General features: G+C 36.3%; 1 long non-coding RNA gene across 3 annotated transcripts; it reads left to right on the top strand.

Annotated features, from left to right (window-relative positions):
* The first annotated feature begins 3,686 nt into the window (after nucleotides 1-3,686).
* On the top strand, nucleotides 3,687-10,321 carry LOC147502355 (uncharacterized). Of its 3 annotated transcripts, XR_015219978.1 has the most exons (6): nucleotides 3,690-4,743; nucleotides 5,948-5,975; nucleotides 6,160-6,244; nucleotides 6,510-6,676; nucleotides 8,954-9,069; nucleotides 9,431-10,321. It is a non-coding gene; the product is annotated as an uncharacterized LOC147502355 (long non-coding RNA). The 3 variants fall into 3 exon arrangements; XR_015219979.1 differs by having other exon boundaries at nucleotides 3,687-4,743; nucleotides 6,513-6,676; nucleotides 8,954-10,321; XR_015219977.1 differs by having other exon boundaries at nucleotides 3,688-4,743; nucleotides 8,954-10,321.
* Nucleotides 10,322-11,859: the final 1,538 nt, after the last annotated feature.

Genomic DNA, 11,859 nt, shown 5'->3' with positions numbered 1-11,859 from the left:
CCCTGAGCGGGATGCCGCACACCAGGTAACCCTCACACGAAAGCCATATATGTAAAAATCGCCCACTATTCGGCATAAAATATCGCCAAGATCTCGTTCTATTTTGTGAACGGAATAATCAAGCCACCATTCGGTTATGCCAGAAGGGCCATTCAGCTTTACTGAAACGCCAGAAGGGCCAATCACATTACTTACGCTAGAAGGGCTATTCAGATTCACTGAAACGCCAGAAGGGCCAATCAAATTGCACACACCCACACAGGGCAAATCACATGAGTTGTGGTAGCTAGGTTCTAGGATTTTTAAGATTCGTAGTTTATTCAAGTGTCATACATTTATGACTCATAATCATTCCACTATATCACGTGCAGGTCAATTACCTTATTGCACTAAGCCACAATATTTAGAAATATCTCAATTATATCTCATAACCACTTTCATTCTTTCACGTGCCAATATATTATTGCACTTCGCCACACTCCCGTGGAAAATATCCACAAATATTCTACTACCTCCTAGTAGCATTTCACAGATAAAATGATGGAGTGTTTATACATTTATTTCTCCAAAACTATTGCATTTAATATATATATCCCAACATATTATACTATGTCACAATTGCTCCAAACGTATCGCATAATATTTTTATTATAGCGTTTTAGGAATATAATGTCTCATAACATTTCAATATCGTCACGTGTCAAAAATACCCAACATCAACGTCAAATCTTTCCTAGATACTGACAACCAAATTTATACAAGCTTCCACAGTATTTTAGCATTTGATTTGTCCATACAATTTAATATATAAAAACGTAACACAATTAAACAGTCAACAGTCCATAATCAAAGTCCATGAATCTAAGTCCGTATATAATTTAATGCTCATAAAAATATATATATCAAATTCTTATTATCAGAATTCCCCTCCAATTACGTGCCAAATATTTATATGCCTTACGTATTACTCACGTCAAATCTTAATTAGATAATGACAAACCAGGTTATACAATTTTCGACAATATTTTATTACTATATTTGTCCATATAATCAAATATGTGAAAATCTAGAAAAAGTCAAAGTCAAAGGTCAATGGTCAACGATCAAAGTTAACGGTCAATGGTCAAAGGTCAAAGTCAACACATCATTGTCAAAGTCAAACTGTCATTTCCAGGTTCGACAGGTTCAGGGTCATAGCCATGGTTCATGGCTAAGGTCAATGTGCATGGCTCATTGGCTCATGACTAAGGTAATGGTTCGGACCCAACTGGCCAAGCCCAAACCTTAGAACCCGAAAGTCTAAATGTTGAAAAACCCAAATAGTTCTATTTTAAGTCCTATGGACAGGCCCCAAGAAATATTAGAAACTGGCCCAAAAACTTTAGACTGAACTGGCCCAAAACACAACTGAGTTCGGCCCGAAAATTTGAACTGAAACCGGCCCAATCAAAACAAATGAAACTGACCCAACAAAACAAATAGAAAAGGGCCCAAACAAAACACTCTAAACTAGCTAAGGCCCAACCACTTAAATTAGATTTCGGCCCAGCAAGAAATAGAACCGGCCCAATATAAATATAAAGTTTTGGCCCAACCAATTTAAACTTGCTAAGGCCCAAGCCCAACCCAAAATTACTGTTCATCTTCTCCAACAGCCTCCACCACCAGCCCAAATTTCGGCCACCACAAGCTCTCCTCCTCCTCCAACTTCATCACATCGGTTTGACTCACAAACAAAAACCCTATAACTTTAATTAAGGCATAAACCTCAATTCCTTAAATCTAAACTTCCCCAAAACTAGATCTGGACATAAATTTCGGCCACCATTAATGGTTCTTCAAGCTCCACTCGACAGCCCCCACCCAATCCAACATCAAACCAAGAAATACAAAGTCATGGCACAAGAGTTCAACCACCAAAATCGACCAAAAATAGTTCAAACTATATTACTGCAGTGTTTGGGCAAGCCACCATTAACAACTGTTCAAGCTTTCTCCAAGCTTCAACAGCCTACCCAACTCTCCAACACCAAATCGACAGCCCTCATTCCAAACTCAAATCAACAAAGATAACACAAACTAATAGTTCAAATAAAATCATAACGCCCCCACAGTATCACAGTACGCATACAGAGGAGGATTCTTTTCTTTGGGGCTTTAGCCGCCATTAACGGGCCCAACCAGTTCCTTCGACAGTTCAATTACAATTCCGATATTTCACTAAAGTTTTAACAACACGACGAACACGACGCCGAATAAAACCAGATAATGAGCAGTATAAAAACAGAAACCTATACACCGATACACGAAAACTATAACTTCGGTGAAATAGCAAAAATAGCTACTCACCTATAATAAAACTCAACTCGACGAATTTCTCTGGTCTGAGGCGTCGGCTCCAACGCTCGAGCAAACAAGCTTCTAGCTCTACCTCCATTTTTATTATTTTTTTATTCTCTAAAAACCCTATTCTCTAGAACAATGTGATTATATACTTGGGTTTGAAACCCAAGCCCAACACAGACTCGGGCTCAGAAATCAGACCCACATGTCCTGAGTCCAATCCAACTAATTTTAAATAATAATTAAATTAATAAATTAATAACTAAATACGTATTTTAAATACGGGCGTTACACCTGCATTGCTCCTAAGAAACGAAAGTTATATAATAAAAAGGCTTAACCTGGAGACAGAGCGCCTCAACAAATTGAGAACCATCTAGTGATAGGTTTCTTTTATAAATTGAGGTGTAATAAATTATTGAATTTGTATGGATAGTTGAATATGTCAACCTTGCACATGAGCTTGTGGGTCACTAGTGCGGGTTTGAAACTCAACGATATCTATGGAGTTTGCATTTTGTGCGCACTCGTGCAATTATTTTAAACATTCTTCGGCCACGGTGGCTATAGCTTTTCAGTCAAATTTCTCTATGGTGGGTTCTTGACTTCTTGCTCCTTGCTCGATTAGGACGATTAACCTTCACAATTTGGTAATGATGGATTTCGGGCCAGGTGGACACAAAACGCGTGGCAACTTAGGTGGACGGTCCAAAGCGAAAACAAGTCTTCGTGTAGGTGTCTCTTTTGTATGATGTAGAGGTCATAAAACTTTAGATATCGACGTGATTCATTCTGAGGTCTTGGACCTATTTCCTAACTCCTAAGCAACATCCCTCGTCCCCTGATATATAGAGGCTTTAAATTTATTCAATGAAAATAGATTATATCTACACAAAACATAGATAATTTTATCATTTATAACACATTGGAACGTACCAAATATAGGCGGTTGATTTTCATAGATTATTATCAACCTAACAAAACAAAGTTGTTTTCGACTCGGCTGGGATTGAGTTTAGGGGTATAAATCAAGGGTTGCCATGTTGCCCGCGTTGGATTAGGAATTAATTAGAGAGGTTAATTGTGAAAACTCATCGTCTCTTGGTTCTCACTTAAGAAAAAAGAAAAAAAAACCCAAAGGTTTTTCAAAACAGCGAAAACATTATGGTTTTCCTTCGTTCTCTCTTCGTCCACCTCTTATCCGTGGGTGTTCTCAATTCTCAACTCTTCATTTTCGTGCACCGAACCAGGTACCTTCTCCATATCTCTTCGAAATCATCTTGCTTAATCATCTTATTCCGTTTTTTTTTTATTGTTCTTTTGTGTGTTTGTGTGTTTGCAAATTCAATCATATTATTTAGCAAATTATTATTATTATTATTCCATATTCACATTTTTAACGATTTGAGAATTATCTGGCCAGAAGAAAAGATTTAAAAGAGTTCACAGATGAGGTTTTTCTCCCTTTGATAGATCTGACAAAGCTTTCGTGGAGCATTTATTGACGTTGCTTAAATGAAGTCTTGCTTCTCCATACAAAACGGATGGGACCCCTCCACTGATTCGTTCGAATACATCATATAATAAACAAGGGTAGATTGGTTGAAAACACCTCCAAGCAAGAGGGACTGGGCCAGAACCAATTACCGCCGATCAAATGAGTGAACTTTCTCTTCTTGGGTCTATTCATTTGGCATTGTCCTAGGAGCAGAAAGTCTTTCCTTTTCTGTCTCACTACTTGATGGAAGAAGATTCAGTAACTGGATTAGATAACTTTACAATAGATATGGAACCTCCATCTCTTTCTTCATTCACCACCTTTAACCGATTTTACGTGGGTATATCATATCGATTGCCCCTTGCTGCACCACCTATCTTTCAGAAGTGAGACGCACAAAGATCTACACTGATTTAAGAATCGTAGCACGATGAGTGAGCACATCCAAGTCCGGAATTGAACCTGCTGATATCGCATCGGCGGAGTGCCCACAGCCGGACGAGAACCAGAACATTCTTTTTCAGAACCATCACTTGCCCGGATTGAGATGATCTTACAAGGCTGCTACATTGGGAGTGGAATCAGCCAGTTGTTTACTAATGCTATTGGTCTAAAGTTCTTTTTGTCAATTGTTCCACTGAGGGCCGATATGTTATTCACTATTAGGTCTTCGAAAATATATGATTTTCGTCATCTTAGAATATGGCTACTTAAACGCTAACACGTAAATTTGTCTTCTTCTTCTTATTTATTGAATTATCAAACTTCCATTGTTTTTTATTTTTGACTTATCACATTGTTTGCATTCTTAGCTTACTCTGCGGATGAAGTGGATTCAATCACCAAGGATATTCGTAATTTTGTCAAGCAGAAGAAAAACCAAAGATGCTTCTTCTCTCGAGGTAAGTCTCTTAAGCTGTTTACTTTCCTTTAGGTGTATGTTTGATTTCTCTTCAAAGTAATCAAATCTAATGGAGAATTTCAGAAAAAATAAAAATAAAAATTGGTGGAAGTTTTATGACGGATTTTCTTCTTCCTCGGGTCAATTTGTAAGATGGGGAGGGGGTTGATCTGGACAAATCCATAGGGTAAGATTCTCTATGATTGGACTCCTCTTCTCCCATCGCCTCTTAGATTAACTCTAAATTTTGTTATAGTATTCCATGTATCAAACATACCATTGAATTAGTTAAATCTTAATAGTATGTGATGGTTTTGAAATTATAGTTGGTTGGGACTGTTTCTGCCATTGTCTACCAAGTATTTTTGTCTAAATGAAAACTTAGATTGGAGGAGCCATTGTCTACCAATGTTTGGTAGAGTTTGTTGGCTTACTCAAGCTCAAGAAAGGTTGGTGTACTCTTTCATAATTATGAACTTCAGTGAGTGATTTCCAAATGGTGTTATTGGCAAGTGGAGTGATTTCCAAATGGTATTATTGGCATTGGTGAGGTCAAACATTGGGAGAAATCACATGAATGGAAATATTAGCTTCTGCTTTCGTGTGTGAGTGTGTGTGTGTAGGGGACCGTGAGCATTTGAACAAAGAGGAATTTGTGTGTGTGTGTGGGGGACCGTGAGCATTTGAACAGCGAGAGGAATTTACCTGACGAATAAAAGCAACTTAATTCTATGTTAGGTGAAATCAAATTCTGTTTCCTTAGTGTAAACTCTTTGGGTATGATTGATCTACGGAACAAGTCATATGGAAGAGGGATAGAAAGAGTCGAACAAAAAAAAAAAAAGGTTGTGTGTACTTAGAGATTTGTATTATCCCCGACTTATATATATCAAGTCCGATGGAATCATGGAAGAGGGTGGGTAGTAAATGTCTAGCAAAAAAGAATGTATCTGGAGAGTAATCATTACTTTGTGTGCGCTTTTTTGAAGACAGTGTCTACTGTTGAAATTGTAATTTGTAATTAAGGCTATCAATAATATTTCTTATCAATAAAAATTATCAATAAGGCTATCAATAATTCATGAATTATCAATAAGGTTATCATAAAAAATTTAATCATGAATTACAGTTATCAATAATATTTCAATGATTTTCTTTGGTTTGGAGAATTGTTCAAAGTGGGTTTTCTTGGTCTGATTTTTCAGGAAAATTCAACCTCTTCTTCATCACCAGGTATTCAAACCTCTTATTGCCCTCTTTTTTACTATTCAGTCATCTAATTAATATGTTTTTTTGGTTTTATGAATTGTTGTGGTAACCTCCCAAAAATTATACGAATAAATTTGATAAATTAGTGGTTGATTCATCTCTCATAACTTCTCTCTTAATGCGCATCATTTATGGCTGCCATTCCCAGTTGAAGCCCCATTTTCGGTGCACTTTCTCTCCAGCAATCTATCTCCCTCCATCTTCCTCTTTGTCTTAGAGCTCACTTATTCAAGGTAACTTTCAATTTAACTGTTTGTTCATTTCTACAACCTATAATTCACTTATGAAAGCAAATTTAGTTTGCTACATAGAACCAAAAAATTATAGTTTACGCCGAATAGCTATTAATAGTCAAATTTCTGTTCCTGCTGAATTAGGACAATGAATTATAGTTTAGGCCGAATAGATAATATCATTGAGATGCAACAATCCAGTTGTTAATAGCACGTTTCTGTTTGTGCCGGTCGTCCTCACTTTAGTACTTCATCTGTCGCCCAGCAGCTACTCCTACATTGGCAATGCAACCTTACCAATACCTTGATAAGCTATGCAGAGGCTCCAACAACTGGAAGGCAAGGGGTCCTTTGACAAGACTGTGGAAATCAAACAATTTGAGAAATTCAAAGCAGCTTCTTGGCATGGAATTTTTGTTTCTGGATTCTAAGGTAACCACAACGACTTTATTGCACGTATTCACATGGTGTTCATACAGATTAGGGATTCCAGAAATATAACCAACTACATATTTAATCTAGAAATATGTAGTTAAACGAGACATTCCAGAAATTTGGTGTTCATACATTATACCAGATATAAAACCTCCACAATTAATTCATATGTAAAAGAAGGTGTTGTGGTATAATGATTTCTAGAATATGTATAATTTTATATCACACTGATTTCATGGCATCATATGTTTCTTTCATACCAACAATTTCCTGACTCGCGGCTGGGATTCAATTTCCTGACTCGCGGTAGAGATCCAGGGTTAAGACTCAAGACACGTGTGGGAAAGAAAAAAAAAACTTAATGACGTAATTAAGCAATTAATTCGGTTCCAATAATCTTTCTCTTTTCCAATAAACCTTTCGGATAAATCAAGGGTCTGGCCATTCACTCGCCATTGAGAGAAAATAGTCATTAATTGTGAGAATTATGAAAGAAACGCATTCGCTCCCTATCCCCTTTCCCCACACCCCGAGAGCTTCCTCTCCCATAAAATTTTCTTTTCTCCAATCTTTTCGGTTCTTTCTTGGGTCTCTTAATATAGATCAAACTTTATGGTTCTATCCCCTGACAATGTCTTCAGTCTTCTGAACTTAAATTTATCCTTAGCAAAATTGATTTGACTTACATCAAGCGCCTAAATATATACACCATGTTATTTACTTTGTAAGGAACGTTCAAAGTTGTTGTCATGTGAGTTGACGTGACTTTTTGTTTGATGGGAATAACACTTGAAATAGAACTATACAACTACTAATTATAAACCAAAATGTCCCCATGAGTTTTGGATACAGCTTTGTGTGGATTGATCAACTAAACTAACCAAACCTTTGTATAAAGTAGCACTAAATTGCTATTGATTGAGATGTAGTTAAGTTTTGCCAAAGGTGTAAGCTGCTCCATACAGTGAACCAAAAAGGTATAATAGAACATGCCTAAATTACTTGAAAAAAATAGCTACACATGTTTCTTTAATTGCAACTCTTCATTTGTTAGTTGGGTACTGGGACCTCTACTCTCTATGCAGTTGAAGGAGTAAGTTAGGGTTTGTGAGTGGTGATATTTAAGTTGTTAATTATCTGTACATATCCTTATATAAGCCCAAATCCATTTAAATTATGTTTCTTTTTATGTATATATGGATGTTGTGGCATGAGAAAAAGGAATAGGGTCAGGTCAACAAATCTTCTAGCATCTGTAGTACCTTATATTCTAAACTACAATCCAAAGTAAATCATACTGAGATAACAAACTTGACTTATATAGAGAATTAGCTAGAGTTGTAAATGACGGATTATGTGTTGATATGATCATTCATTGATACGTGGTATCCATGCTTTTCGTTCTTTCTTTTGTTATTTATTCCACCTTTACATTCAAATGCTACTGTGGAACTACCAAATTGTTCGTCTTGGACATGGGTCTAAGCATCAGGATTAGTATAAATATGCATGTTCATATACCTTTGTAAACTTTGGCACATATTCATTTCTTTACAAGCTATAATCTACTATGCATGTTTGTTGTCTATTGTGACGAGCAAGAAGCAATGAAAACCACAAGCATAGTCTATCGTGCATGTTCGCATTGCTTTATAAACTTTGGCTGCCATCTCTCATGGATGAGCTTTTGTATGCTGCGGGCCTTAATTTCTAAGTTTATATGCATACCGTATTTTGAAAGTAAATTATGCATATCTTCTCAATCAGGCAATTAGCACAGTTGACGAGGTTTTTTGTTCCCTGTTTGAATTTAATTGTTAAGTAGTAGATACAGTCATATTTTAGATGTTCCTAACCTTATTATTAGCGAGTCTATCAGTCTATGTCATCTTTTTTACTTACACCGCACTTCACTTCTCTTAAATGTTTTCATTTGGTTTGATGGCTATTAGATTCACTATCTGATGATTCTGAATGGACGAATGTTTTTTGCACCTTGCCATAAATGTACATGTGCCATAGTTTATTTGATTCAATCCAGACCCTTGGTATTAAATCTTGATTACCGTTACTTTCTTTGATTTTATGGGATCGTGATTTTTGTAATAGAGGAATGGTTTCTTCTCCTTTTCCATCCATTGGTCTGCGTCTTATTTTATTCTATTTCTTTGTTTAACTCTTTGTTGATTTTTTGAAGAGGAGTGGGTAATTGGTGATTTTGTATAGCTAGTTGTTTGACTTTTTGTTTATCTAACACGATTCAACTTTTCCTAGCTTGGCATTTCAATTAAAAAGCTATGATATCCATCATGGAACAACAAACGGATGTAGAAAATGATCGCGCTAAAGTACAAAACAAGTTGGAACTCAGATTGTGGTTGAAGCCTCAGGTATGCAAAGTTGGTTTTCTTTTGTTCCCAGAAGTTTGGTAATAATATGCAGATTTCTTGCTACATTTTCAATCTCTGATTTCCATGATATGCATCCTAGAGTGTCACAGGTTGATATGCAGATACCCTTTGTAACTTTAAACTTTGTGCATGATAAACCACCATATCCATGATCTTTTTATGTTTAGCTATCTAGGAGTATTTACTAACCTTTAGCTTTTTACATGTTGCGACCAAGCTTAAATGTAGTCAAAACATACTAGGATCTAAAATTTTCAGTTGATTTTCCGTCAATACACCCTAGAATCCAAATCTTGCACAATTGGTTAATAGTCATGTCATGGATGGTCTTCATATGCAGATTAACAACTCAGTTTCAGTCAAATGAGTTCTTGGCTAATACTTCGGTGTCATCGCTCAAACACTTGATGTCACGAATTGAACCTCCTTACTTATCTATCTCTTGCTCTCATCTAACGGTTTATTACTTATAGAATATGTTGTAATGGGATTCCATTGTATTCGGGTACTTTGATTTTTCCTTTTCAGGGGTTCTCGGATCCTTAGACTTGGTATATTACCCTAAAAGTTATAATCACCAATTTGTGAGTTTGTGCAATACGGTAAAGGGATCCGTATGACCAATTTCTTAGTCTTGCAATTGCAATTGTTTCAAGTATTTGAGGGTATATAGGAATTGCCTCCATGAGCCTTGGCAGCTGATAGTCCCCACATAGTACTGAATCCAAATCCATCACCATTCAACTTCAGAAGGGTACAAGTCCAAGTTCCTACTAAAGCAATAGCTGACATAGCATTGGATGCCCCTTTTGTCAAGGACATTGACCCCCAAGACATGGGCGGTTTTGGGGTTTGTCTCGAGGGTTGTACCTTTACCTGTTTCAAGTCCTACTGAATTGCCAAAGGCCGAGAGATTCAAGCTTGCATTTGTAGAGAGAGATGAGAGGTTGGCGCCAAAAAGAGCAAAAAATGTGAGGCAACATCGTCGTCGAGCGGAGAGAGAATTGGTGATGAGTAGTACTGAAGCAAAGGCAGTCACTCTTGCCTCAAGACAAGGCAAGCTTCTACAAGGTCAGACCTGATCATGGGGTTTGTCTGTACATTAATCATTCAATAAGTACTTCATATGTGTTGTATTATAAACCACGATCTAGCTCTCTTTTTGTCTCATATTTTCAATAGTGTTATATTATAAACCTTAAGCCAATTTGGTGTGTAATGAAAAGAAGAAACTGCAGTTCTTTAGACTTAGATTCTATGTTAAGTAGTTGAATTTTTTTTACCATCATTCTCATTGTTAATCGACGATCCTGTAGGACGTTGTTCCGATTATGGTTTTAGCCCTTTAGGACTGTCAATTTCTTCCCCAATATGCATCCTCCAAAGAGAGGATTTTTATGGTAGTATCCTTAAATTTATTGGACTGTCTTTTACCAAAAACAAAGCAAATAGTCACGGCTACCAAATTGACTCATAAAGTTAAATACATAGGGGTTTTTCCACTTCCAAGCTTACTGGCGTACCTGCAACAAACAATACTCCACCTTCCAAAACCAACACTTCAAGTTGTTATTATTCTTCAGTATAATGAAACTCATTTGTACTGATGGTAATAGTAACTCATTTGATATGGGGTTACACTTTTAATTATAACGTTACGCTTTGTCCACCTCTATAAATTGCATGGTCCACAAAAATCAAGTGAATTGGTCTGAAATGTATGGTTCTCTATTAATTTTTTTTTTCTACTACTGTAAAGCATCTTCTCTTCAATCTAACTTTTATTTATGTACTGTTGTGCAGAATTTAGATGCACTTCATCACAATTCCAACATAATCAATTCAATAACTTCCTTCATCCTAACAAAGCCAATGGTTTTCCATTTTCTTATGTCTTTTTTTTTTTCTTCTTATCATACATATTGCGTACAATATATATACCTTATCAATTTACACTACACCATAACAGGCTATTTGCAACGGCAAAAAAGCGTTGCTAATAATTTTTGCAACGCTTTTTAAGCGTTGCAAAAATATGGCGTCGGTAAAGTGTTGGAAATTTCTATTTGCAACGCTTTTTAAGCGTTAAATAGAAATTTCCAACACTTAAAAAGCGTTGCAAACAGAAATTTCCGACGCTTAAAAAGCGTTGCAAATAGAAATTCAAAGCGTTGCAAACAGAAATTTCCAACGCTTAAAAAGCGTTGCAAACAGAAATTTCACAAACACTTTTTAAGCGTTGGTAATTTGTTAAAATTTTTACCAACGGTTTGTAACCGTTGCAAAGTTGTTAGTTAATTTAAAAAAAAATAATTTAAAATTCATTTGTAACGGTTATAAACCGTTGCTGATGGGTTGCTAATAAAAAAATAATAATTTCTCATATTTTGTAGCGAGACCAGCTAAACCTACAATAACCAATGAATACAAGAATCCAATGAATACAAGAATGGTTTAGACAAATATATATATAGCTACAAACTCACTCCAAACTGAAGCAAACAAAATTAAGGACAGAAAGCAAACTTCCCACGAAACAAACCACCCTTGCTTTCAAAATCTTCCTTTCACTCTAGGAAGTCCTTGGCATCTTCAAACCCAAAAAGCTCAACGCCTTCGCATTCCCCTTCCACGGCCACAGAAACCTACCCCGCCACGCCCTCAACCCATCGCTCTAGCAGTAGCATCTCCTTGTGCACTCTCCATTTGGATTATCAATACAATGAATAGCCATTAGAAAATAACAATGCAAAGAAAAATTAAAAACAC

The sequence above is a fragment of the Coptis chinensis genome, chromosome 4, assembly GCF_015680905.1.
Source record: "Coptis chinensis isolate HL-2020 chromosome 4, ASM1568090v1, whole genome shotgun sequence".
NCBI lineage: Eukaryota > Viridiplantae > Streptophyta > Magnoliopsida > Ranunculales > Ranunculaceae > Coptis > Coptis chinensis.
Note: the sequence above shows the minus strand (reverse complement) of the source record. Positions and strands in the feature narration are given on the sequence as shown.